Source organism: Melanostigma gelatinosum, assembly GCF_949748355.1.
Source record: "Melanostigma gelatinosum genome assembly, chromosome: 9".
NCBI classification, from domain to species: Eukaryota; Metazoa; Chordata; class Actinopteri; order Perciformes; family Zoarcidae; genus Melanostigma; species Melanostigma gelatinosum.
This window is the reverse complement of record NC_136642.1, coordinates 8,391,770-8,419,430: the sequence shown is the minus strand read 5'-3', so window position 1 is coordinate 8,419,430 and position 27,661 is coordinate 8,391,770. Positions and strand designations below refer to the sequence as shown.

General features: G+C 43.1%; 1 protein-coding gene across 1 annotated transcript in view; it reads right to left on the bottom strand.

Annotated features, from left to right (window-relative positions):
• The window catches only part of cadm4 (cell adhesion molecule 4), a 145,238-nt gene that overhangs the window by 57,904 nt on the left and 59,673 nt on the right, over positions 1–27,661 (bottom strand). The window lies entirely within an intron of this gene.

The window sequence follows — 27,661 nt, the reverse complement described above, 5'->3', positions numbered from 1 at the left end:
CACATCTAACACATGTCAATACAATGCTTGTTGGGGGGAGTCATTCTTTTTCCAAGAAAATGATTTCCACATTTGTTGTTGTGGTTTCGAATAACAGGAAATATTAAGAATGCAAAACTCTTGGGAAAAAAAACAGCATGTGCAGAATCAATATTTTTTTCTATCTTTTATTATATTTTTCTCTGTTACTTTCAGGGGCTTTTAGAGGGCTGATCCGCAGCATAATCAGCATCACCTTATTTTCACTTCTCCATCTATTAGCAGAAGCATGTACAGAGTTGTCTTTGCCACAGGAGGACCGTGGTTTGCTGTTAACCGAGGTGAACAGTTGCCTCTGGGAACATACAATTAAATTGAAAATCTGTTTAAACAGATCTGGTGGGGGTTTTTTTCAATACAATTCTGTATTGTTTTGTATTTTTCTGGGTGAAAATGAATGAAAACAGGAACTGTTGAGTGTGAGTGTGTGCGTGTGTACGTGTGTGTTCCCAGAATCCAATTGGTATGGTCCTTGTGTCCGGCAGTTGTAGCAGTGAACAGTGGAGCAGAGTTCAAAGAGAGGACAGGAGAGGGGAGGACCTAAATAGGATACACACACACTCACACACACTCACACTCACACACACACACACACACACACACACACACACACATTATAGCCACTCACAGATGAAATGTGAAGTCCTGGCTGATGGTACCCTACAATATACGAGAGCATGGAGACAAACACTCATGCACAGGCAGGCAGCAGACAAATGCAATACAAATGTGTGGAGTCACAGCATGGACACACCCGCTCACAAACGCAAGCCCTCTGCATTACTACGAGAGAGCATTTGATAATGTCACAGCCCATATGCCAAAACTGTCCCGAAGAGATCAACCCCCTGCTTCTTCGAGACAACATCTTTCAAGTGTTGGTATGCAAATGTGTGTGTGTGTGTGCTCCTTTAAGGCCAGCGGTGATGAAAGCTGCCTGCGGTGACAAGACAAGCTTTACCATGACACCAAACACACCTTGCCTTCGAGGACTGTAAACGCCCTGCAGCTCATGGAGAGTGAAAGGAGGACAGAATATCATAAACTATGAGTATAGGAGAGAGAGAAAAGAGCATCTGAATGGGAGATGGAGGCCGACGTGGGAGATGGAGCTGCGCTGAGAAGGCGAGATTGAGAGGGGAGGTAATTTGTGATGACAGAATGAGAAAGGGAAAAAAACAGAGGCAGCAAGAGACAGAGAGAGGGAGGAAGCAGGAGAGATATGCAAGGTGATGAATAAAAAACAACACAAAAACAAGAGAAGATGAAAGGCGTCAGAGAGACGGAATCTTCATTAGAGAGGAGGTAGAAAGAGCATTTATCTAAGCCCTAAGGGTGAGGAGAAAACAAACAGCGCGTGGGAGCCAGAGTACACAAAAAAGAAAGCAGAAAGAAGAGCGAGGGATGAACATGAGCAATGAGGAAAGCTGAAGAGGAGCTGCCTTTTGTGCCTTTTGAAAGCTATTTGGACCTGAGCCCCCATTAATTTAGCCCGCATTTTCACGCTCTCTGTGAAGTGCTTTGGTAACAATAGATTCATCAAGCAGCCTGTATGAGTTGAATTTAACTCCAGGAAGGGAGGAGGAGGCAAAAAGGGGGTTTGAGGGGTTGCGTGTCTGAGTGGTGGCACAGATGCAGTTAGTGGAAGGAGGGGAGGGATGGGCGTGCCGTCATTGTGCTGAGGGCCATTCATCATAAATAAATGCTCATGGGAAGGGTGGGGTGTCAACCTTTATTGTCACAAAGATGAGTTATTGTTTATTCACCAGGACAGACACAAAGGGAGGCAGGGAAGATAAGGGCGCCTTTGTGTTTGTGTGCGTGCGCACGCAAGTAGTGAATTGTCAAAAATGTGGCAGAGTGTAAATGCAGTGATGTATTTATTGCGAGTACATGTGTGTGTGTGTGGGCAGACTCAAACAAGTGGAAGGAAAATGCAGCGTGATTACTACAGATGGAAAATCAAAAATAATTACAAGCAATTTATTCCATAGAAAATCATGTTTAAATGTCATCGCAACCACGAGTAGGCTACTGGGCTGCATTTTCAGGAGGCCACACATTTGTGACATACCCCATTCCCCACATAATCAACTATCCACTCCTCCCCTCCTCTGCATCCTTTCCATTACTCCTGACCCCCCCCCCCCTCCCCCCACACACTCATCTCCCTCAGCTGGGATTATTAACCATTTACAGCATCATCGGTGACGTCTGTCTCTTGCTCGTCTCTCTTTCCCTCACTCCCATCTCACTTGTCAAACACAGAGGTCATTCTTTAATCTTTCCACCCCTCCATTGTCTCCCTCTTCCCCACTTGTACTGCTCCCATACTTATCTGCTGACTTTGAATCCTATTGTGGGACAGTGGAGGCCAAGTGAGCGCCACGGGCTGAGATAACGGCACCCGGCTTATACAGCGAGCAATAAACAACCCAGTAAACACTCTGCAGAGTTCTTTATCCATATCACTAATCAGAGCCTCCATAAAGTCCCACAGTTTGCCACCTCTGTAGTGCCACTGTTTTCAGCACCAATGTGAAAAAAAGTCAGACAAATGTACGGCTAATTGTCATTGGTTCTTTACAAAGAAAATACCCGGAAACAGAAACGCTCACACCCATATTTGTATGCACCTTCACAGGTGGTGTTGTGGGCCCTGCGGCAAGAAGACTCTGATCACTGCTGTTGACAGTGAATGAGGTCCTTTTGTGAAGAGACGGCTCAGAGGATGTTCCGGTAATAGAAAGTAAAAGAGACAAATGGGTATAGAACGCGAATGAGCTGCTGATTATGCACCAGAGCCCTATAAGTCATAGACGAGTTATGACATGATGGTCCCCTGGGTATCGGTTTGTAAGAGGCTTCCTAACTTTGGTAGTGCAGTGACCACACAGGTTTAGACTTCTTTATTTCTTCTTGCATAGTCATAGTGCACGGTGTCACCGCAGAGGAGAAGACCTACTGCAAACATCCTACAGTAAGCCTGAGGAGACAAACACACACTAATCCTTTGAAGGCGTCACAATGCGCTCATTCTTTTGGCAACTTGGCAAAGAGAACATTTGGATTAGTTCTTCAGTTTGTCAGATTGCCGTTGTGCTTTTTTTCACTCTACAATGTGAGATCTTACCGTCCTGTCACACAGAGGCTCTGGCTTATGAGGGCCCCCTGCCTTATTGGCCCCCCGGGCCTGCACACAGTCAGCCAGACTGACAATCAATCCATAGTCTGGATACATTTAAAAGAACAGTAAGAAAAAACAAGGCAGCAAATGGTGTTTTTATCACCTGACATTCACCAGCATTTCATATTGGTGATTCGATTTAAGATCATTTGTTCAAACTTTCAATCAAACAGATTAATTGGTGGAAATAGAGGAAAGAAAGAAAACACTACAAAACCAGTTCACTTACAAATCACTTGGATATACGCATTCAGCACACACACACACACACACACACATATATACAGATGCACACTGACACGCACACCACAAACCACAACAATAACATCAATAGAGCTTCTGTACATTAATCGAAGTTCATTGGTCCTTGTTTCGTCAGCCTAGCTTCAGTCTTTGTTGACCCCTACAGACACACACACACACACATACACACAGACACACACGCACACACAAAGAAACACAGACACACACACACACACAGACGTCTCTGTGACACAAACAGAATTCAGAAAACCCCAGAGAGGGTCAGTGCATGAAAAGGCTCTCCTCCAAATGGTTCATGTATTCAGCCCGTTCCCCCAGTGGATCTGCTCTATATTGACAGAAGAGAATGGGGAAGGCCCTTGTCAAAGTATGAGACAGAACAGTGTGACACAGTTCTCACACTACCTGAATGACACACCAAATAATACAACATTGTGTCCCGCCCTTTGAAAGGGCTATTTACCTCAATCGTGGCAATGATCTCATTGTGTATGAGGCCAATGTGACGCTACGTTTAAGACCTTCTAAAGGTGAACAACAGCCTATATTTTAAAAGGGAATGAAGCAGCGTCTGAAATATGGATGCGCTTGGAAAAGAAAATCAATGAGGATAACACGGGGAAAGCGAAAAAAGCTGAAGGAGCAGTGAAGTGTTATTCTTACCGAGAGCTTTTATCTTGTCAACCTTGAGTGTGTCTGTGTGTATTTTCAAATAAATAAGTCTGTTTTGCTGCCCTTACTTATTGATAAAACCGTAATTCAACTACACTCATTCCATAAGAAAGGTTTACATTACTTGTTCTCGCTAACGCACTGCAAAAGGTTAAATGTATTTGTGTAGCATCTTTATGTAGCGAGTGTCACAAAGGACACCCTGAGCCAATGAAGCAGAACAAATGACAAAGACAGACTTCACACAGTCGTCACTAAAATGCCACTTTGTACAAAACGGGTACAGACGCACTTTAAAACGGACTAACCTAAAGGCAAAAAATGAAGCTACTGTAGACCCAGGGAGCCAGAACAGCGACGGGTCACTGATCCAGAAAGCTGACGAGAGAACAGCCAGTACAGCTTGTGCAGTATGTGGAGTAGAAGTATAGGCATGGGAGCCTGATGACAGAGATAAATACAGGTCTTAAACATCTTGAAATCAACATTGCCCTGAGCCAGCATTCAACTTCATTATTTTGAATAATCAACAGTCAGACTCAGCACTGCCTTAAATGATAATAAATACTTGTGTTTCTTTCAGTTAAGCTGGAAGGAACTGTTGGCTGTATCCTGATCAGCAATTAGTCAGTCGTGTATACCACAGCTGATATGGTCCTAATGAATGCCATAGCACAGTCTCATCTGCATATCATGGAACAACTGTTGAGGTGGCGTAAATTGTTGTGGTGGAACTAATTTCTTTGGATCAGTAGTTCCGAAAGTGTGGGGCGCAGAGACATGATAGGTGGGGGCGCGTGCGACCAGGGGAAAATGTGATGCAGAACTGACAAACTGACCTGGGAATCGTTTTTTCCCCAACGGAACGGTCAACAAATCAGCCATCACAATAGCAATGGAGTTCATTCGACACAGGTAGTCTGTTGGTTTACAGATATATATTTGCCCGGGATGAAAAGAAAAACAGACGATGCTTTCGAGAAGAACAAGATAACATGCTTAGAAAAAAATTATGGGCTGTGCAGGACGTTGAAAATCAAATTATTATGATTTACAACATACAGGAAACAAAAAGTTTGAGAACCACTGCTTTGGCTGAACTAATACAATGTTGCCTCTTACAGAAAACAAACAAGTAACCCTGAGTGAGACCTCATTTAGATTTTTATCTTTTGCTCTCAGAGACAGATATGCACACACACACACACACACACACACATACACGCTGCCAACAGTTTCACACAACTCCACAGTTGGGGGACGTTTATACGCCAAGAAACGTGGAATATAGCTTCAACAATAGGTGCTAGTAAAAATGTAGTTTCGTTTGAAATATTCCAAAAAATGTGTTATGAGGAGCGTTGAACTGTAGACCTGAAGAGGCTTTACAACAAACACTATGACTTAACATATGTGTGTTTGCTTACACAATATATATCTGGACAAAGTGCATTCAGGCCACAAAAAAAAAAAAGGCGCTAAAAACAATGATTACTTTTATTGTTATTAAACTGTGGGATTACTAATTTCACTACTAATTGTTGCCTGACAAATCAACTTGAGCTCAATAACCTCTTTTTTTTTTTATCTAAAGGAGTAAAATTACCAGGGACGAGGACATTTTTCCCCGTTACATTTTCAGTCTCTCCATTTGCTGCTGATGGTCAGAGTGAACTGGAGGGGAGCGGCGGGGGGCTGTGAGGTGGGAGGGGAAGAAAAGTGGTGCTGCATTGATGGGACTTCTATGATGTCCTGCGTCGCTGGAGCGTGTAGCTGGGAGAGGAGGGATCAGGGCCAAGAGAAAGGAGTGTCAGCAAGGCTTCTGGAAGGATACGCTACGGAGTGAGCGCCTGGTGGATTTGGAGGGCTTAACAGAGTGAGACAAAGACAGTGAGAGTGTCTCTAACTGTGTGTGTGAGTGTTGTTCTTGTACACTCTTAGTGAGACAGTTTTGGCGAAATCATTTCTTCAAAAGTTTCGCTTGGGATTTGGCTTTAGGTTAGAATCCCCGTGTTAGTTAGGTACAACGTCACGCTTTAAATCAAAAGTAAACTGAATTTCAAGAAGTAACTCACTGCACAGTTCTTGCTGAAACAATGTTTGGGGCTGAACATACAGTACTGTAAGGCAGGAATGATCACAGAAGAACAAGAAATGTCCAAAAATCTCAAAAACAACTCTGCATGAAATTTCCTTCTCGCACAGTGAAATAAATCAATTCAAACCACTCATTTGTACATTTGGAATAAATGTAATCATTAACTTAGTCGATCCTCTGGATGAGCATAGAAATAAATAGAAATTAAATGTACAATTTCACATAAATGAGTCACTTAAGACGAGAGCTTCTCATTTAGTTGAAAGAAGAGGCCATTATTACAATGGTGACAAACTATGCAATCACACTGTGCAGCAGTCCTCGACATTGCCGGCATATTACCAAATTCGGCATGCACAAAAGGAGCCAAAATCCCTGTGACACTTTGAAATGTGCCGTGTCCGTCAAGACACACCTGTGTCAATCAATCACGCATTCGCAAATTAAGTTTTGGAAAGCCAGATCAGGAGAGAGCACCGTTTTATCAGGTTCCAGGTTTTTACGATGGCGCTGACTGTTTTCCAAAAGGTTAAATGACATGTTAATATGTGCTCACGCAAAAAAAACAAAAAAACGTAAACATTTTCGTGTTGAATTCTTTCTTTTCCTACTTTTTGGTTGTGGAGATGACTGGTTGTTGTTCAGGCTAAGGTTGGGTTCAGGTTAAGGTGAGTGGAAAGCAAAATTGATGGGCAAACCTTTAACACAACACCAGCCAGTCTTATGAGAAAGTCAGAGCTGGAAGGAAAGTGAGTTGACATGCGGTATGTGTAGGGGTCAGTGAATAAGGCGAATCTATGAGAGGTAAGGATGGGTTCACAGACACGACGATGAGCATGCTACCACAATTTACCCATCAAATCATGTCCGTGTGCATCTCTGTCCACCTGTGTCTGAATCATTTGTGTTTGTGTGTTCACCCATGTGTGCATGATACGGTGTTCGGAGGTGCTCGAGTACATCTCTCGCTGTGCCTCAAAGCCCTGCACGACCGCTTCCCCTCCCTCATCTGTCCGTCCACCCCTCTTCGCATCACTCGTTTTACTTCCTTCCCTCACTTACCTTCCTTTCCTCCCTCTCTCCCTCCTCATTTCCATACCTACTGTGCACTTTGCATCCTTGCCAACGCCTCCCTCTGCCTGTTTATCTCCCTCCTTCGTTCTGTCTCTCAGTCTTTCTCTCATTTGCCCTTTGCGGTCCACGTGATGTTTTCTTCTTCATTATCCACCTCTTTTTTCTTTGTCCATCGTTGCTGCTGCTGAGAGTCATTACCTCCTCTGGCTCGCCCTTGTGTGCTTATTTTGTAAGGTTTTTTTTTTTTAGGGATCTTAATTGGCTTCTGACTCATAATGTAATTAAGAGGTTGTTTCTCTGCATACAGTTTCACATTGATATGCACAGAAATATGCACTCACTGTTGAATTTCCACTTTAAACTGCATACTTTATGAACCGCTGCACACTCTGGCCCCATTCCCAACAGGAAGTGGTTGAGAACAATACAAGCGCTGCTTTCGATCGTCAGTCAAAGACTAAAAGGAGCAACCTGCAGACTGGTTGGTTGAGACTTTGCAACCCGTTCTCATGCCCAAGTTGTCACATATGGACGCTTGATTAGCATTAGCATTAGCATTAGACGCAGAGTGGCGTGACAGAGCGTCTATATTAGACAAACTAGGAATGAGACACGGATGTTGTCTGTATATCACTTTGGCCTTGTTTGAAGGAAACACTCAGGGAAAGAAATACTACCTGCAGGATCGCTGGAGCACTTATCCAAGGAGAAAATAATATATATGATGAGAGGGACTTTTACAGGGCTGCCGGTATGCATGCACGCCATTCACTACAGTTACAGCACCTGTTTTGCCTAATGGTGCTTCAACAGAGTCAGACACAGTGGCTGTTGAGATTGAACCTTGAGAATTGAAAGAGGAATAGCTGAAGGCTGCTGAGTGTAGAAGGAAGATAATGGACAAATGGAGAGGATGAATTACCTGAAGGACGGAAGACAAGAGAATGATGAACATTCGACACAGACGCTCTTCTCTGAGCCTCGTCTGCATCATCTCACTCCCCTCCTCTCCCTCTCATTATCCACCAACAACATCAACTGTTTACCCTCGCCTATTATTCAGTTCAGGTCCAACAAATTTGTTCCAGGATTCTCCAGCATTTCTGCATTAGCGTCCAGATGCAGCTCTCCGTCTTCTCCCTCCTTTGAGGTTATCAGTCTCTCACTCTTTCATCTTAATTAGCCGTCCGTCCAGCCCTCTTTTATGCCCCTCTCCCACCCCTTGACCAATCCATCCATCCAGCCACATGCTTGCACACAAACACACACACACATGCACGTGCGCTGCTGTGAGTCACTGGGCATTTCCATGACAACATGAAGACCGCCCCTCTCCGCTCGCGGTTCAACTCATTTGCACTTCATTTGCATGTTTCTGGAGCGACGGGCGGCATTTCACTTTGACAATGGCGGGGAAACTGGCATGACCCTGTCTGTTTCTGTCTTTCTTAGTGTTTTCTTAGTGTGTGTGTGTGTGTTGTTTCCTTCTCGCTTTATCCTCTCACCCAGCATTTAACCTCTCAACTCAATGTCCGCTCATCACTCCCCCCCCTCCCCCGGCCATTCCTGTAATAGTCACAATGGCATTCCCTTTTCCTCTCACTCCAGCCTTCTTTAGCTGCTGTTTTGAAAACACATTGCTTTCGCTTGGCACATCTATCCTCCTCCTTTTCTGTTTCACTCATTTGTACACGTTTTCTGCCATCATTTTCCGATACCCATGTGAAAGAAGCTGCAACTGTGAGTCTTTCATTGCTTGGCTGAATAAGAGTCACACTTGCAGCCTGTTTGTGAATTAACAAAGATCTTGTCATCCATTTCCTTTGCAGACAAACACAGCTGCTGTTAAACACCCGTGCATATACACTTTGCTATTGACACTGCATGGCGTGTGCACAAACAGACACATACATGCACACACTGAGAGGAATCCAAGAGAAACACACATACATCACTACCAGTAAACACACACACACATTCGCAAAGATGTCCCCAAGTAGCTGTGAAATTAAACAGCTTTATCCGATCCGACATGTTGAAAAATCTTTTGAGTGGTTAGCCAGACACAAAAGCACTCGCTTTTCTTTTTTCCTTATTTCTTTTTTTTTTCCAATCATGAGGATTTGCAATTAAACAAATTCTCCATCACTGAGATTAGCATCACTAATTTGATTCCTCCACTCCACAACAAATTGCATGCCAGCATCAACAAAATGGCAAAGTCACTTCCTAGTCCCCATGTTTTCCCGGAGGGCCGAGACTAGAAAGGGGCACTCTGTAGAAGCCAGATCTCTTCTGTGTGTGTCCGGGGCATTTTCAATTATCACGAAACAATCTGAATTAAACAAAAACAAAAATTAGAATGTTGCATCTCTGCTTTGTTATTATCATCTTAGTTGTTAGTGGCATAAAAAAACACCATGAAAGTGTTGAGGAAAATACAAATTATATTTATTTTCCTAGCCCTATAGAAGCCCTAAAATACCGGATTAACGGAAATGATTTTAAACTAATCCAGATTATATCTGAGTTAACTGCTGTTTCTTTTGGTTTTACATGTAGTTTATGTAAAGCTCTTTGTAATCAACACACACATTCACTACATACAAGTAAAGTGTCTGTAACTCCAAACTCAAAGTACTTCTACTTCCAAACTGTACTCCGCTGAAGTACATTTATTTGTTGTGCGTTTCCGTAAACTGTTAGCTCGATTAGCTAAACACACCACAGGACCCTGCTGCCCTCTGCCTGACAGCTAACAGCTAACTAGCTCTCCTCCCAGTGAAAGTAACTATAGTAACAGCATGAAATGTCGTGCTCTTATGTAGTAAGAGCTCGGATCAGTTTCTCATTTGTTAAGCAAAGACAGTATAACACAGTCAAGAATTGAAGTTTTCTCAAAAAATTCAAAAATTGACTGATGAGTCCAGTAGTAGGTGAGACAGACACACACACACGACCGAACACATGATCTCCCCACAGGCTTAAGCCTCGAGGAGATAATGATGTGAGGGAATAACAGAACACGGCTGCCGCACGACTCCGTCTGTTCACGTCCTCCGCTCTGGAGAATTTTAAAAGCCATGCTCAGGATCCCCGGGCTCTAATTGGCTGTGGGGTTGAAGAGCAAAAACGTTCACGGGCTTCATTACTGGCAAGCCTACATAAGACATGTCAACGGGGTAAAAATTAGACACCATCACCAGTCACTACACCGTGTACGTATTGTAAGAGTGTGTGTCGCTCTCTTTTGTGACAACCAAATGTGTGCGCTCTCATAAGTAAAAGAAAGCATTACCAATTATTATGAGTCAACGCACGTATGTGTGTGGGCAGTGGAGGATGCGAAGAAGTGTGTGCATGTGCGTCTGTGTGGAGAAGTGGAGGAAGCACTGATGTTTGAGTCTGTTCATGTGCACGTACTTACTCGCCTGCATTTGTGCGAAACAGAAAGAGGGACATTGTGTGTGTTAAAGACACCACTGCTCTCTGGCTCTCATCTGACATTTTCAAATCCAGCCAGCGGAGGACAGAGAAAGTGTTATGAAAACAGATTCACTGTCCAGCAGAGGTGACAGACAGAGAGACAGACAGACAGTGTGTGAGAGAGAGAGAGAGAGAGAGAGACGGGCTGACAGAGAGACGGGGGGAAAGAGTATTCAAAGAGAGAGACGGAGAGAAAAAAAAAGCACAGCGGGAGCGAGGGAGACGCATTCAGAGAAAGAGAGAGAGAACCGTATTCAGAAAGTCAGAGGGAGAGGAAGGGCCTGTGCAGTTCCATTGATTTGAAGCAGTAGGAGGGGAGAGAGAGCTGGTACAGGGGGGAGGCTCGGCGACAGAGCGGCTACTGTAAGAAAATGGTTTAATAATACAGTTAAAGAGCAGCGCCGAAGACACGCAGTCTGAGAGACGGACGGGTGAGAAGCGAGAGCATAGCAGTCAGAAAGAGGAAGAAACAGGCCAAACAGATGGCGAGCATTTCATTTTTATATTTGGACTTTATCTGCTGATCAACGTAAACAGCTGGAACTGTTATAACCATCTTCCCGTGAGAGGGAACTCTAAATTAGCAATCTGCATCTCTTTCTAACACTCCATACCTCCCACTTATGATGCCTGATTAATGTTGCAATTGCCAAAAGCTCAGTCATTGGTGTAAACTCACAATTTCCACACAAGGATCAACAAACTGTCATCTTCTTCTAACTAAAGGTGACTGAATCTCCCTGACATCCAACGCAGTGAGAGAGAACAGGTAGCATACATTTGCATGATTTGTAATTTATTCAATCTAAGTTGAGATGTATGGGTAATGTGATTTGCACATGCGCTCGAACTATTTGAGGAGGATTTAATCATGTCAATAAAGCGTCTTCAAATTCATTTGAACTGACGCGAAACAGACAGCGAAAGACAGAGAGAGAGAGAGAGAGAGAGAGAGAGAGAGAGAGAGAGAGAGAGAGAGAGAGAGAGCGAGAGAGAAGTGGTGGGTTAGAGAGAGAAAAATGTGACACTGTATTTTTCTTACTGTAAATATTCTACGAACAAATGCTGTTAGTGTAGCCAGAGCCTTCCTCTGTGGCATTGTTTAAAACGATTAAAAACACATTAATGAGCCACACTGTTGCACTTTTGAGTCAACAGCACATCCACCCTCCTACACGGTGGACACCAAATGTGTATTTATCCACGGCTGAAAATGTTCCCTAACAAATCATTTCTTGTTCGAGTAATGTTTGCAACAAAAACACCCTTGTCTGGCTGTTTTAGGAAATTACTTACCTATTAAAAAAAAAGCTATTTGTTAAGATTTACGACTTCAAGAGGAAACCGATGAGGCAAATATAGCATCATATATTTGCATGAGATGTCATTTGCACTTGTATGTTGGCAACGAGAAAAGGATTCAATCACGCCAACAAGCTACTTTGAATTGAGGTGAAACAGACATGGAGAATGGGAAGAGGTTAGAAAATTTTACTTTTCATATATATTTATATAATCCATAGCTTTTACATGTAATGTGCTAAGTGGAGAGACAAACAAACAGAGAAACACAGACGTACAGAGAGATGAACAGATGAGCTCAGAGGACCAAGAAGTAAACAAGACCAAGCTCCACTCTGTGTTGACCTGCGCTGACCCCGTGACAATGTGACTAATGGCCTTGAAACATACAAGGACCAAGAGACCCACTGCTGATGGACACGTAGACAATGTGCCGTATGAAAGACCAGTACAGCCTCCAAAAGAAAACAGAGAGCGACATCAGGAGAGTTAGAGTTAGAGCGGGAGAGAGAGAGGGGGATGAGTACTGCACGGCATAGGAGTTCGATTTGTCTACTCATGCCACACTGCAGGAGAAGAATACGCAGAAATATGTCTGCCACCCTCGTTCAGGGTAGTTTAAACGGTGTTACAAGCACCATCGAACAAGACAGGAACTATGTAGCAGCTTCTAAAGTCCTCTGAACCATCAGCAAACCTGCTGCAGTAAAGCAATGCAAGGGAACATGCAATGCAGCACAAAGACGGATTTAGAAATACTACAGTCACTACAGTAACAACTGAAGGCTATTGCCCACATAGCAATTTAAAGAAACATATTTAACAGGTTAACCTCTGTAAAAACAACATTGTAAGCCCTCTGTTCGTCCGGTGCAAACTGAGATGAAGCTGTCAGCGTTTGCACTGCGGCAGATGGTGGATAAACTGCAGCGCTGTACTTTAGAACACATAATCCACTTGTATTGTGTTGAATCATTGCGTCATCATCGTACACGTACATTGGATTCTGTCATTGTCATGACCAGATGTCGACGTGAAGAAAGGGGGAAGAGGACAATAAGGAGGATGTTGCCACATCTGGAGTCCAGGATAGAATAGAATACAACATCTTTCTAATTGATGGTTTTTTCACACTTTAAATAGTGATGAGTTACTGTAAAATGATTACTTTTTTTAGTAACAGGTAGTTAACATGTCGTCCAACCACGTCTTAATGTGTTTATACCTGTGTCAGATTGTCGGTTTTGGAAAGTTTTAGAAATTGTTAGAGAAATTGTCAGACGCTTTGTCCCATCATGAAAGGTGGGGGAATACAAACCATGTAAGTTGGCTGCTTCACGTGTTCTAAGGAGCGTTTGGAGTTGCTTAAAGGAACCTTTGGCGGAGAAGGGCTGAGTAATTGCAAGCGGTTCTACAAGTAATGTAATTCTGTTGGTATCAATTACATGTTTTAACTGCTGGAAAGAACAGAATAGAAGCAAAAGACAAAATTGAAGATACGTGTCGGGGGCAGGAAGCAGCGAGTCACTAATAAATTCATGGAAAGGATTGAGATTAATAGAATGATTGATTGCCTGAGCCGAAAAAAAAAGAAAAAAAACCTCGGAGATGGCCTATTGTTCCATCATCTTCATCATTTCTTTGAATTTCTGTTTTTCCTTCTATCGCTCCATCTCTGCATCATTTTGCCACTGGGCTCTCTTGCATCCGTCTCTCTTATTTGTGTAACTTTGTCACTGTGTGTGCGTTCTGTGTCTCTACCGGCCGCTCTGCCTCTCCTTAATTTGTGCAAACATTTTTTAAGGGTTATATTTTTCCTTTCTCCGTCTCCCTTTGTGTTTCTGCCTTCGTCACGCATCAATGAAAAGTGTGCATCCAAGAAATGCACATCTATGACAGCTTAATGTTGATCAAATGAGAAATGTGTGCACAGACTTACACAGAGCAGCCTATATATACTGTATCCGACAGCTCATTTTTCTCCACATGATTCACCGACAACTCTTCGTTTCCATCTACAAACAGATGAGCTATACATTTAATTGAATAATTATACTGATGTTAAACTCGGTTGCAAACAGCGACACACAAACTCAGATGCAGGGTGATCTCTCTTACAACAAGGCCAACTCATCACCCGTGTGCTTTGGTACCAGCCAGTAAATCGAATACATGTAAAGTAATTAATCACCCTGCACATGTGGGCTGAGGTATGAAAAACTCACAAGCAAATGTGTTTGAATGTGAGACCTGACATACAGCAATGAGGGAAAACAAGATTTCCAGGGTTGTATTTCCCTTGCATTTGTGAGCTTATTGCAACACACACACACACACACACACGTAACACAGTAAGTAACGCAAGCAAGAATAAGCACACCTATTTCTTGGAGCTTTAAAAGAAGCACTTACCCACAGGCACGCACATAACTCTTGATTCATTGATTCCTCCAGGGGAACACTGGGTTACTCTTAGTAATAGCACTGTCTCTCTGTAGCCAAATTGAACATCAACACACACACATTCACATACACAACAACCCGTGGCACCCTGGTGGCAAGGGGAGCTTGTCCCATTTTTTAATAACAAAACAAAGCTCAGGGGAGCCGTGTGTGTTGATATCTAAATGACACTTACAGGTTGATGCGCTGTGGATGTGACAGGGAAAATAACAGGCTGCCAGGCACAAGGGGAGGGAGGCCAGGCCTACACAGGGAATTCATGCCGCAATGAGGAGCTGATTAAAGTGCTTGGCAGAAAAACTGGAAGAGCTGCAGCTAGACACACTAGTTCAGGGCTAGCCAGGGAGTCTCAGCTCGCAGGGTAACAATACGAATCCATGCAGGCACAAATGTTGTGTTTTAACAGCCTGCGCTTCCACTGAGGGTCGAAAATAACATTTTTAACTTCAACAGTTCTGGAGCAATTAGAATGATAAACTAATTATAACTTGTGGGAAAAACTCTTGTTTCACTACCTGACTGGTGGTCTACTTGCAAATTGCATTTACAGCTGGTACAACAAGCCTACAAAGGCAATTCTAGGTGAAAGACAATGATGTTGCCTTCTTTTATTTTGTTTGTTTTAAGTCTTTAGGGTTATTTTACAGGCAAAGCAGCACTGAATGCAAAACCAGTGTGAACACAAGCTACTTTTAGACTAATAAAATGCAAATTACACTCAGATACAGAATTGAAAATGCCCAAGTTCGCCCCCCGCTGACACCCTTTCCTGTAGCTTTTAACAGAAGCGGACGGCCCTCCACTCTCGCTAACGTCATAGGAAATCATTACCCTTGTATAAAATCAAACCTGAACCTGCGTGGGAGACAAAAGCAGAGATGCTGCTTCACACAGCAAAAGGCAATATAGTTAATGAGTGGGGCGATTGTTTTAGACCTCCTCCGGTAACTAAATTGATCACAGCAGACGAAACGCCATAAGGATCCGTCAGGCTCGGCGCAGCAGATGAAAGTGATTGATCAGGCTTGGACATGATACAAATGCTTTCAGGTAATTGTTAAAAGCAGCACGTAACAAAAGCAGAAAACCAGATTTCTCTCAAGCCAGGAAATGATGAGGTAAATGGTTCAATCAGTCACAATCATCTGGGGATGTGTGATGAATAATTGATTGCATGCAATCAACGGCCCTGTTGGTCAGACACAAAGTTATTATCAGAGCAATGGTAACCTGTGGATTGTGACTTCTGGTGACGCAGTAGAGCAATGACGTAATGAGTCAAATTGCCATTTTTATATTTAACTTACCAATTCTGCAGATCAATTTTTTGGGACGCTGAATGTATTTATGTTTTTGGACGACAACAGGATTGGATTGTAAGCCTGTGAGGTTTCTGTAGCTCAGTGGTTCTCAACTGGTCTGGCTGTGGGACCCACCATCACCCCTTAATGACAAGCCGGGACCCACGACCCAAATTATAGATATATAATTTGGGTATATCTATATTCAAGAAGTCTAGTAACGTCTGTGTAGTAAACTGTCAAATCAAATAAAGAAAGTACACCAATTCTATTTGAACAAATATTCTCATTTTTCAAATTTAACTGGATGGATTATAAATAATACATAGAAATACATGAATAAATGTTCTTCTCATTTCAAGTAAAATAACGGCTGGATTAAAGTATAAATTACGTAACACAATTCATTTTAGATCAATGATGTTCACTGAATTGCCCTGCAGCTTTAAATTCAGTTCATTCAGGGTGAAGTGAAAAAGCCACGATATTATATTTTCTCATCTTCTAAAAAGAGAAAGTAGTGTTGGAAGAATTCACCTATGAGTCTGTCCAGTCAGAGTCGAATGACTCTGGTCTCTCTGGACATTTTCTCTTTTGGAGATCGTTCTATGATTTGACTTTCACAACTCTCACTTCAACAGTCCTGCTCTGCTCTCTGTATCCTCGTCTCTCCCCGTGTGTCACGGTGTGTGTACATCTCACTCAAGTCAGGAAACTTGTCAGAATACTCATATTTGATTGGCTGAGCTGCATCACGTGATGTGATTCACACCGCATTGGTCAGTGTTTTTCCTGCACCGCTGAACAAGTGCCGTAAATGCTGGAATAATTCCGCTGCATAAAAAATGCCCTTCAAAATAAAATCACAATTTTTATTTTATTTCTTTTTGTCAGGCAAAGGCCCGCGACCCACTGAAAATGGGTCCGCGACCCACTTTTGGGTCGCGACCCACCAGTTGAGAATCACTGCTGTAGCTCACACAAACAGTGACTTGACATCACCACACAAGTACTGTTAAAACCTCCAAGCACAAGAGCTCCCACAGCTAGTTGATCATGTTAGCTATTCAGTGTATGTGTGTGTGTGTCTATTAGTCTCAGTTCATATGCTTACGCTGAGAAGCAGAAGGCTCAATAGAAGACTTTAACAATATATACTGTGCCGTGTTGGGCTTTGCAAGAAACCCCAAAACAAGCATTATCGGGTTTATTGGTGCGGAGAATCAAATGCATCGCCTACGTCAAAGTGTGGGACGAGAACATGTACAGTGTGCGTGTAGATACAATGTGTATGTGGCAACTGCGAAAGAGAGAGAAGGAGCAGACTTTGCTCAGCGGTGACAATGCGTATTACTCGCATCTGATTACAAGAGAGAGAGGGCGACGTGGGAGTTGGTAGAGATGGAGGGGTGAAGTGAAGCGGGACAGAGGGAATAAAATGAAAGAATATAGAGAAAAATCAAGGCTGTGTGTGAATATCTAAGTGTGTGTGTGTGTGTGTGTTCTACTATCTTAGCTACAGGTATAAATCATTAGAGACAGGAAGACAAGCGACCCTTACTTACTGCTGCGTTGTCACACACACACGAACACACACACACACACACACACACACACACACTAGTCCAAGGAGGCTTTTCTTTGCTGTCGGTCGAACAAACACCGCTGGAATTAGCCACAGAACTGCCAGTATGGATGTTAATCTCTGTCAACATCGTCATTAAATTTAACAGCATTATTATCTCACCTTGAAAAATGCATTTTAATCATGGGACACATATACACAGCGGCCCCTTTCCCCTTTCTCTCCTCCTAGCTCCACCCACGCCCGCCCCCCACCACCATATACATCTCCATGGAGACTGCCGCCTGGCAACTGCTGGAGGAGAGCCAGTTGCCGCGGCGACACTAACGCCCAACGCCCAGGGAGAAGTGATGTCACTGGGAGGCCGGGATGGACCGACCATCAGAGGCCGGCCAGAGGATGACGATTACGAGAGAACACTCGTCTTGTCCTTCAATGCCGCCATCCATCAGCCATCAGTCCTCTTCAATGACAGACTCTCTCTGTTCGTCTTCATTCGACGCGTTTGTTGATCTCTTTGTCATTCAGTCGCTCTCACGCTCTGTCTGTTTCCCTCCCTTAATCTGTCTCTCTGTCCTGTTGTCTGTCTCTCCATCTTTGTTTCCCTCCTCAGGTCAGTTCAACTCTAAAAGCTTTAAAGCCTCTTAACACAATTCTGATAAAAATGCACAACGCAATGCCTGTATGCATCTCAATTTAGATTAAAACAGGCAAGGTTACATGTCTCGTATTATAAAATCAGCATTATGCTAATATATGCACGAGTGATAATGTTTGCTTCACAGGCTACAAAGGAGCTTCACACTGAGTTTACGATTATAGGCAAATTATTTCGATGAAAATGAGCGATGGAGAATTTAGGTCGAAAACATTCTAATCCTTTACTTGTGTAAGAGTTACAATACCACACTGTAAAAATACAGGCGGTGGTGGACTCTACATTTTACTCAGTCTTGTCAGCATTATCGAAACAATATACTCAAGTATCATACTCATATGTGATTCATATTTTATCAGTGGATTATTATTATTCATGCATTAATATACAAGTAGCCTGTTAATGTTGCGCCGGAACTTCATGTACTGTTGGGCAGTTTAATCTCCAACAATACCGAATACCTAATAAATTGAACACAATATTACTATGTATTAGTGCTTTGCCAGTGCTTAATATGCAAAGTAACTGGTAAATAGCTCTCACTAAATGCAGTGGAATACAAAGTAGGTATTATAATAGTAATATTTACCTGTTAAATGTGGTGGATTATGAACATAGAGTAGCAAAACAAAAAGGAAGTATAATACCCCAACATTCTACATTACCTACAGTACTAAATCTACTTATGTATTGCTTCGTCTGGAGTGTGTGTGTACTAACGTGCGCGTCACCTGGCGAGTGTCCCTTCAGCTCTGAAATGTTCACTTATGTTCAGCGTACTGCCGCCCTGCATGTTGCGAACAGGACTCCTGAATCAATCACGTTCACCACTAAAATCTCTCATGTACACCTGCAGAGGACGGGACTGGGTCTACTGTTTTGACTTCTGCCGTTCATAAAATGCACCCGCGCTTGTTTACTTCCTCCTACTCTGTATTCACCTTTGTTTCTTGTCACCACTGGCCCTGCCACCCATCACTCTCCTCTGTCAGACAGATGTCCTACACCCAGCCTCCGTGTTCCCATCCCACCCTCCACTTTATCATGCCACCCACTCCTCTTCTCATCTCCCTCAATGCATTCATCCAATCAAAACTGGGACCCACATCTTATTCCATGTACATGAGCTTACACACACACACACACACACACAAACCCAACTTGCAGATAATAACAGAGCCAATCTTAGTGTCTGGAGCACACACAGACATTCATTACCCCTAACCTTTGTATCAACCTTCCACTGTTACACATCTCACACTTAGCTTAACCTCAATCTGATCCTAAACTCGCGCCTAAAACAGAGCCGTAACCCGAACACATGTTCTTATGACAAGGGTCTAAATCTCAATAAAAGGTTCTCACACGAATAGAAATTCAGCACACAGACAGCTCTCTTCTTTGTCATGGTTGGCCAGTGACCTTAGGAGAAAATGAGAGCAGGCAAGGCAAGGAGACAAAGAAGTAAAGGCAGAGAGGAGAAACTGGCATGCGGTGAGGGAGGCAACAAGGCAAGACAGAGTGGTCCTGCCTCAGTTAGCGCGCTAACGTGATCTGAAGTGCGCCGCGCCGAAAACAGACTTAATTAATAGGGCGGCGCAGAGCCTATTGCTAAGGTAATGCTAAACGTAATGACGAAATGAACACGGGTGCTAATGCTAGTGGAAGTGCTGCAGACAGTATAGTGTCTAGTTACTTGGGTGGGAGAGATCAGTGCTAAATGGCCTGTGAATTAAGTCATTTGCTCTCGGGTAACTAATGTCCTTGTCTCGGTGCAGCAGTGGAGTTCCTGGCAAAACAAATAGCAGCAGATACTGTCGGTAGACATCAAGGCATGTACTGCACGTACGCAAAAAAAGACCAGTTTGTAGGCAAACATGTTCAAATAAAATGGAGGGATTTAATATGTCTCCCTCAAACTTATTCCAATGCAATGTTTCCAATCGCGCAGAGAATTCTTTGAAACAGCCATTAGACCGTATATTAAAAGTGAATAAATAAAAACTCTTTTCACGTAGTTGTTTGGTGTCTCGTCGTATACTGGGGCTGCACAGATTTTAGAAAACGTTTGGAAATGAACAATACTACGTGAGAAAACAGAGACGCTGGTGTTTGAGGGCTCAGTAGCATTGAGTGGATATGAGGGTGAACCTCAACACGTGATTTGCATGATATTGTGTGTGTGTGTGTGTGTCTGTGTGTGTGTGTGGTCGGTAATTCCTGCCCCGCCTGTGAGCCGTCTCGAGGATTAAAACGCTGACTTTGACTCCTTGGCCTTCCCTGACACTTCTCTCATCCCATTTTCTCACTCCGTCTCCCCCTCTCCCATCTAATCTGTCCCTCTTTCTCGCTGGCACGGGGCTTGTTTTTCCTTCCACTCCATTTGTTTTCTGTCCCCTTCGGTCGGCTCTGCCTTCTTCCTCGCTCTCTTCTCTCTTCTGGCTGCTTTGCGAATCTAAATAGTCTGACACAAATTAACAGAGAGAACTGTACCCCCCCCCCCCCCCCTCACACACACACACACACACACACACACACACCCACCCTTTCTCCAGGCTGCTGCTAATGGTGTAGTTGGACGATTGATTGCCTCCCATCACCAACATTGGTTATATGTAGATAACGGCGCAAACAATCAAGTGCGAATAACAAATACACGCAAAAGCACGTAAACAAGCGTCCAACAGGCACATTTGTTTTAGACACAAACAAACCGCCACCATTTGCATCTTTTTCCATTTCTAATGTCAAACAACTGAACGAGCAGATCACTATTTTATGATGGATTAACATAAAACAGTATAAAAACGGTTTTGAGAGGCTATGTTGACATTCACAGTGCATGATTGCAGAGAAAGTTGGACGCAACCGAAAGTCATGTTCTTAACTTTGCTACCAGAATACACGTGAGTTTCTGTCCAGCTACCTTTTCCCTGACCCAACAAACACCTGACGCCAATGTAGCTGGATTCATCCACAGTGGAGAGCATTTTTAAAAGCTCAGTTTTTAGGTGTGAAATATGCCAATTTACGGTGGAAAAAAGGCCAAAATGAAGAGACAAAGATTTTTTTGCCAACTTCAGGGGCCAGCATACTCTGGCAGAGCTGCTAAAGGTAGGAAAGTAGCCATGGTTTCAGCTTCTCTCTCTAACTTTCTTTGTATTAGTTACACAACTATTTATGTCCCCTTTTCCTGTAAAGTAAAAAAAAAAACTGTGAAATGTGCGTAGTTATCCCCCTATTTCAGTAATATCACCTCTCCCCCTTTCTGTGACTGCCAGCTTTTCATTTCGCCTTCCAGTGAGACAATTCGCAACCGCTAGAAACACTTTTGTTTCCGACGTGGTCGGACAACACGGCGTTCTATTTCGTTGTGATTGAGCATAACCCGACACTTATGGTGGATGTGGTTCAGCTCTGTGCTCCTCTGGTCCAAAGGTTGGCATCTGGGTGAGAACGTGATGGTTTGTTGTGCTGTGAAGTCCCACAGTGAGCAAAGCCAAGGGACCGAGAGAGCAAGGTGAGCCAATCCATCTACTGTGGTCAAACACAGACACAGAGATAGTTGACTGAGCACACACACACACACACACACACACACATATATATATCCGTGGCTAGGCATGAAGAACGCACATACATGGCAGCACACCAAGCAATGGCATTCAAGTTTAATTAAAGTACAGTTGACACATTATCGGAGATACAGGATTGTGCTTAGCAGCTCTGGTGTGTGTGTGTGTGTGTGTGTGTGTGTGTGTGTGTGTGTGTGCGTGCGTGCGTGAGAGAGAGAGAAACAGTTAGAAAAAGAGAGCTGCGGATTATGTGGTGTGTGTGTGTGCACTCAATCTGTCAGACTGTTGATGTTTGAGTTGGGCGAATACACATGGGAGAGCCAGCCTGTGTGTATAGGCGAGGCCTGAAGAGCTCATTACTGCATTTGTGTGAATCAAACCATCTCTAAAAGGACGTTTGACTCCTGTCCGGCTGGGACTTCTGTGTGTGCATGTTTCTCAATGCCTTGTGGGGATGTCCCATTATTTATGAACTGATGATTTATTTTACTCTATTATTGATGAATGATCTTTTCTTTCTTTTTTACACATGGTTTTATCTTCGTAGGGACTTCTTTTGACGGTGTAAGCTCCTCTTCTCTCATAAGTTGTTAGTGTGTGTTTGCTGTCATGCTGATTAGTACGAAGGTCAAACTCAAAGCACACAAACATTCCCCCCCCCACACACACACACACACACACACACACGCACACACACAGTCTTCCTGAAACAATTTTCTAATTCAAGCTCATCTCAACAAAAAAACAAACTCCTCGCTGTCTGTTCTCATCCTTTCCCCCGTCTCGTCTTCCCACTCCTCCCTCCTTTGCTTTGCTGTCTGACTGTCTTGACAGGAAGACTGACGGATGCACAATGACAAGACAACCCCCCTCTGCGCATTTCAAAGGCCGCACACAGACAGGCTCACAAACACACACAGACGGGCTCATGCAGACATGAAAATACACATACTGTAGGCAATGGCACGCTTCAAGGTAGAACGCCGGGCTTTGAAGCAAAATGTACACAGAGGCTAAACTGTGGAATCACACCTTCTGGGTCCGTCATGTGATGCCTTTGGGCCCCAAACAACTTTTCACCACAGACTTAAAGAGACATCTGTTTTTGAGTCAAATTAACTTCCCAGTACGAACACTTGAATAGCCCTTATTTAAATCATTGGGTCGTAAAAGTTGCAAAATGCACTCACAGTCTAAACCAGTTATTCATTATTCCCTTCATGTAAATAAGTCCAAGGCAAAGGCTGGACCGAGGGCAAAGGAAACAATAGTGCACTTCCTCTATGGGCCCCATGGACGTTGAAGATCTGAATACTTTTATCACACACACACACACACACACACTCTTCATGAACAAACAGAAAATCCAATACACAGTTAAACAGGCACAAATTAAATAAAGACACACAGATATTAATCTTGACACACACACACACACACGCATATACACATACCATGTGGCCAGACTGAAGAAGCAGGATGAATACTGGTGGGTTGCCGAATGTGTGGGTTGGTTGGAGCGTCAGAATGTAACAGCTTTATAAACTGACCAACATGACTCGCGAAGACGAACCAACTGCTGACCGTCTGTGTGATTTTACCAGCCGTCTCCCTTTCTCTGTGTGTCAGACAGCTGGCGGCACACACGCATGAAAATGAATGCATCACTTGCTACTATGTTTGTGAAGGTTTTGAGCTTGCAATATATACATTCATAACATCTGGCAATATGATGTTATGACACCACAGAGTACTAAAAAGCCGAACAAATAAGCATAGAGTGGAGTGAACGCGGTCTCAGCAACGATCAAAACACTACAGGCTTCACAAATGAATGGTCATTGAACTGGATTGCTTGTATTTCAATGTTTCCGCTACATTGCAGCAGAACACAACACCTGTATTTCTACAGTGAGTAATGTTGCTTTAAATATCGCCATTTACCAGACGTCACTCAAATCGTCACAGCAGGCGCCCCGCTGGTTTTCTGTTCTGCTTTGTGCGTTTGCAGTGGTAAAGGAATGGCACCTCTGATACGATTTGAACTTTGCAATACCTTGTCCCTCCCTCTGCCCTGTGGACACGGAGAGGAAAGTGTTGCTGCACTAAAGATCTGTGCCATGAGGTCTGTATCTGCACACAATACCAGCAATCTTACAGGCGGAGCACATTGATTACAGGAGTTGGCCCACAGCTCAGTAACAATATATGTGGTGTCTGAAAAAATCTAAGTGGTGTCCATCTGGCTCGGTCAATTATTTGTACATACCTGCAGTCCTGTTATCATACCATGAGACAACATCTACCCATGAACGAGGAATGTTAGGGTTACACCCTCCTGATGCAGCGAAACAGATATCGGGCCTTTAACCGTTTAAGTTTTGACCAATCTGTTGCTCGTGCATGATTTATTCTTTGAATTATACATAACAATTCAGCAAAATGTATATCTAAATATATGTATTTGTTACATTCTGTTGTACAATGTTTAAGTCAGGCCTGATGTTGTCTTAAACAAAAAAGAATGATCGCAGTCACACATCGAGGAATACAGCTTCGTTACTCAAACACTGGTATCAGATTGGTACCCGGTGTCGGGTACAGCTTTGGGTATCGGGACTAGAAACATTTGGATCGGTGCATCCCCATACTCTCCTCCTGATAAAGCCTCTGGCAGAGCTACCGTTAATGGTCAGGTAATGACTAAATGCAAAGAAGAAATACGTTGAACTGATCAAAATGTGCAATGTGCTCGGGAGCTGGCAGCCAGAAGACGGAAAATGATGATGATGCTTAAACTGATCTCTGAGAAATATGGTATTCACACCATCGCACAACGTTATAAGTGCTGTGTTCATAAAAGGAGTCGCTGGTCTGTGTGCAGTAAGCATTGGATTTTAAGTGCAGAATTGCAACACCTGGCCTCCAAAGCTAATGCATGTAAGTGAGCTTCCTAAAGTCATTATTGGCCCATATGGTGTTTCGCAAGAATCTCATTTACTGTTGCACTTGAGTCTGCCAGTAGTGATTGAGCAGCAAAGTAATTGATGAGGCAGCGCCGGGAGGATCCTGGCGGACATTGACAACTACAGTTGTGCTCTCTGTTAAACAGTAAGCAAATTGCAACAACATATATTTTAGTACCGCTGCTGCTGCTACTACTACTACTACCATTAGCTCCATGATTTTTGTTTTTATTGAATGGATTTAAAGTGCAGAAAAAGACGGCTTATGTGAAAACATTCCAAAACCTACACTTGTAGACTCATTTCAAACAGTTTCAAACAATTAACACAAAGTCATCTGATCACAATGAGAGAGTAAGGCAATGCAAGGCAAGTGTATTAAAGCACATTTCCGACACAAAAGCATTTCAAAGTGCTTTTTGCATAATACATCAAAACACAAGAACAAGAAAGACAAAGAATGAAATGATAATAAGAATGGAAACATGTTAAAAGGGAAATTACAACGTTAAGAGCAGAGACACGAGATGGTCCGTGGTTGGGATTTAAGGTTCAGTCACAGGCAGCGCGGATGGAAAGGGATCAACGTTGGTGCAAGTCTGATATCATTTGGAAGTTTGCTGCAGCTCTGTGGAGAACAGTAACTAAATTATGCTTCTCCACGTTTAGTTTGCAATCTAGGAAGAGTTAGCAGCCCTCTACCCGATTACCCGAGAGCCCAAGAGGGTTGATATGGGGATAGACGGTCTGAGATGTATTTGCAGTGCTTTCAACTCTATTCTCTGACACACTGGAGGGCAGTGCAGATCCCTGACAACTGGAGCGATGTATTCTCTTTTACTCTTTTTTTTTGTTTTTTTTGTTAGGATTCTATAGCAGCAGCATGATGAATGAGCCAAAGTTGTTGTTTTTCTTCCAGGGAGAGTTAAGAAAAGACCATTACAGTAATCGAACCCGCCGGAGATTAAAGCATGGATTAGTGTCTATAAGCCCTGCCTGGACAGGAAATCATCTGATTCTTGCTATGTTTTTAACATGGTAGAATGAAGACTTGATGATTGGCATTGATGTGGCTTTTAAAGGTTTTTCGAGACAGAGAGTGTAGCTGAGCACGAACTCTAAGCATTCCTTCTTTTGTGCCAAAAACAATTAGCTCAGTTTTGTCTGCATTTAGCTGAAGAAAGTTCAGGCACATCCCATTCATACATTTTATTTTGTCCAATGCTCTTGAAGAGAGAATCTATGGCGGCTTGGTCACAGAGCAAGGTAAATGGGATTGCTTGACGACATCAAGTTGGATGAGCTAAGTACTGCTTCCCCCAAGAGAAGCACAGTGATATTGCAGTCACTTATTCTCACCAGGACACACACACATGCACGCACATGCACAGAGGGGCCCACCAACTCATCACAAAAAACCCACTGCCTAAGCCGCTCTCTCTCACACACAGCGTTGAATCCACCTATATTTTCCCATCTAGATAGAGTAACGCTACAGTAGCCTCCAATTCCATTTTCTCTTTCACCCAACCCCTCCCTTCCACGCTGTTCCCGTCTCTCCCTCCTTTCCACTTTCCCTCCCTTTCCCTCTACATCTCCTCCTCCGCCTCTGTATTCCCTCCATCTCCTCCCGTGTCACAGGCCACCCCCTTATTTTCTTCTTCTTCTTTTTTTAAATTCTCCATCCCAGTCTGTTAACAGCTCCCGTGTTGCATTTACTCCCTTTCTCTCGCTCTCTCTCTCTCTCTTTCTGTCTGCGGGGCTGTTGACAGTAACCACAGTACAGAGTACAGAGTGTGGAAGGAAGCAGAAATGTGAGATAGATGGCAAAACAAAAGCAGACACCAGAGAGAGCAAGTTCTACTCGTACATTATGAATGCGATGGGAAAATAAACTGGCTCCCCATGTGGAAATGTAAGCCCATTTATTTTCTTCCATCCTCGTAATATTCAGAAACTCCGAGCGGAGTGAAGGGAGCACAGTCGCTGGTTGCCAAATCAGCTTCAGCAGGTCACAATCTCAGGAGGGATAATTAATCAGAGACTGATGCATTAAACATGAAGTCCACATTTTTTTGAATAAATAACCGTGGCTTCATTCTGACTTCCGTTATTTAATACAGTGGCAGCAAATATATTTTGTTAAGCTGTTGGTGAAATAAGACATTCAAAAAAAGCTTCAATTAAAAAAAACAAAAAACATTTTCTGCAGTTGAAACAATGTGCTGATTGACAATGACTGACTCAAGGTTTGCGGGTTCAAAATTCTCCTCCACGGTAGTTCCTTCTTTTTTTTTTTTTACTGGTTTCTGGCTGTTATTTTTACAGCATTGTGAGCAATCCGTTGCAATCTTCTGAGTGGGAAAGACAGCTGTACACAGGAGCTTTTCTTTGCTCGTCAGGTGTCATTCTATATCTCGCTGAAGTGGTCGAAGGTTATTCTATTAAAATACACATTCAAAATGTCTTTATTTAGCAGGAAGATGTTGACATGGCGAGCCGGTGTACTTCTACAGTGAGTGAGGTCGAGTGACATTGTGTCCGTTTCTGTCACCCCTGCTTTCCAACTCATGTACATTTGATTAGAAGAATATCACGAGTATGAAGTTCAAAGTCATCACCACTACAAGGTTCATTTAGTTGATTTTCTGGAGCTTTTAATCATATAACATGAACTTCATCACAATCTACAATATCTGGCTAAGAACAAAGCTTTTTTAGCAAATTGCTCACAAAAACAAATGTCATTTGAACATGTACTTTCAGCTGCATATTCATCACCAGGTTGTGCATATGAATCCGCTGAATTCCAAATCATTTATTTCAGTAAAATTAAAAAGGTATTCATAATAGAAATGTGTATTTATATAGGCCGCATGTTTGGGTCCAATTTAGCCTGTTACGGTGCGACTTCTGACAAACTTCTGTGAAACTTAAAACAAGTCACAGACACCAAACAACACAATTCATATGAATGGCATTCACAGAAGC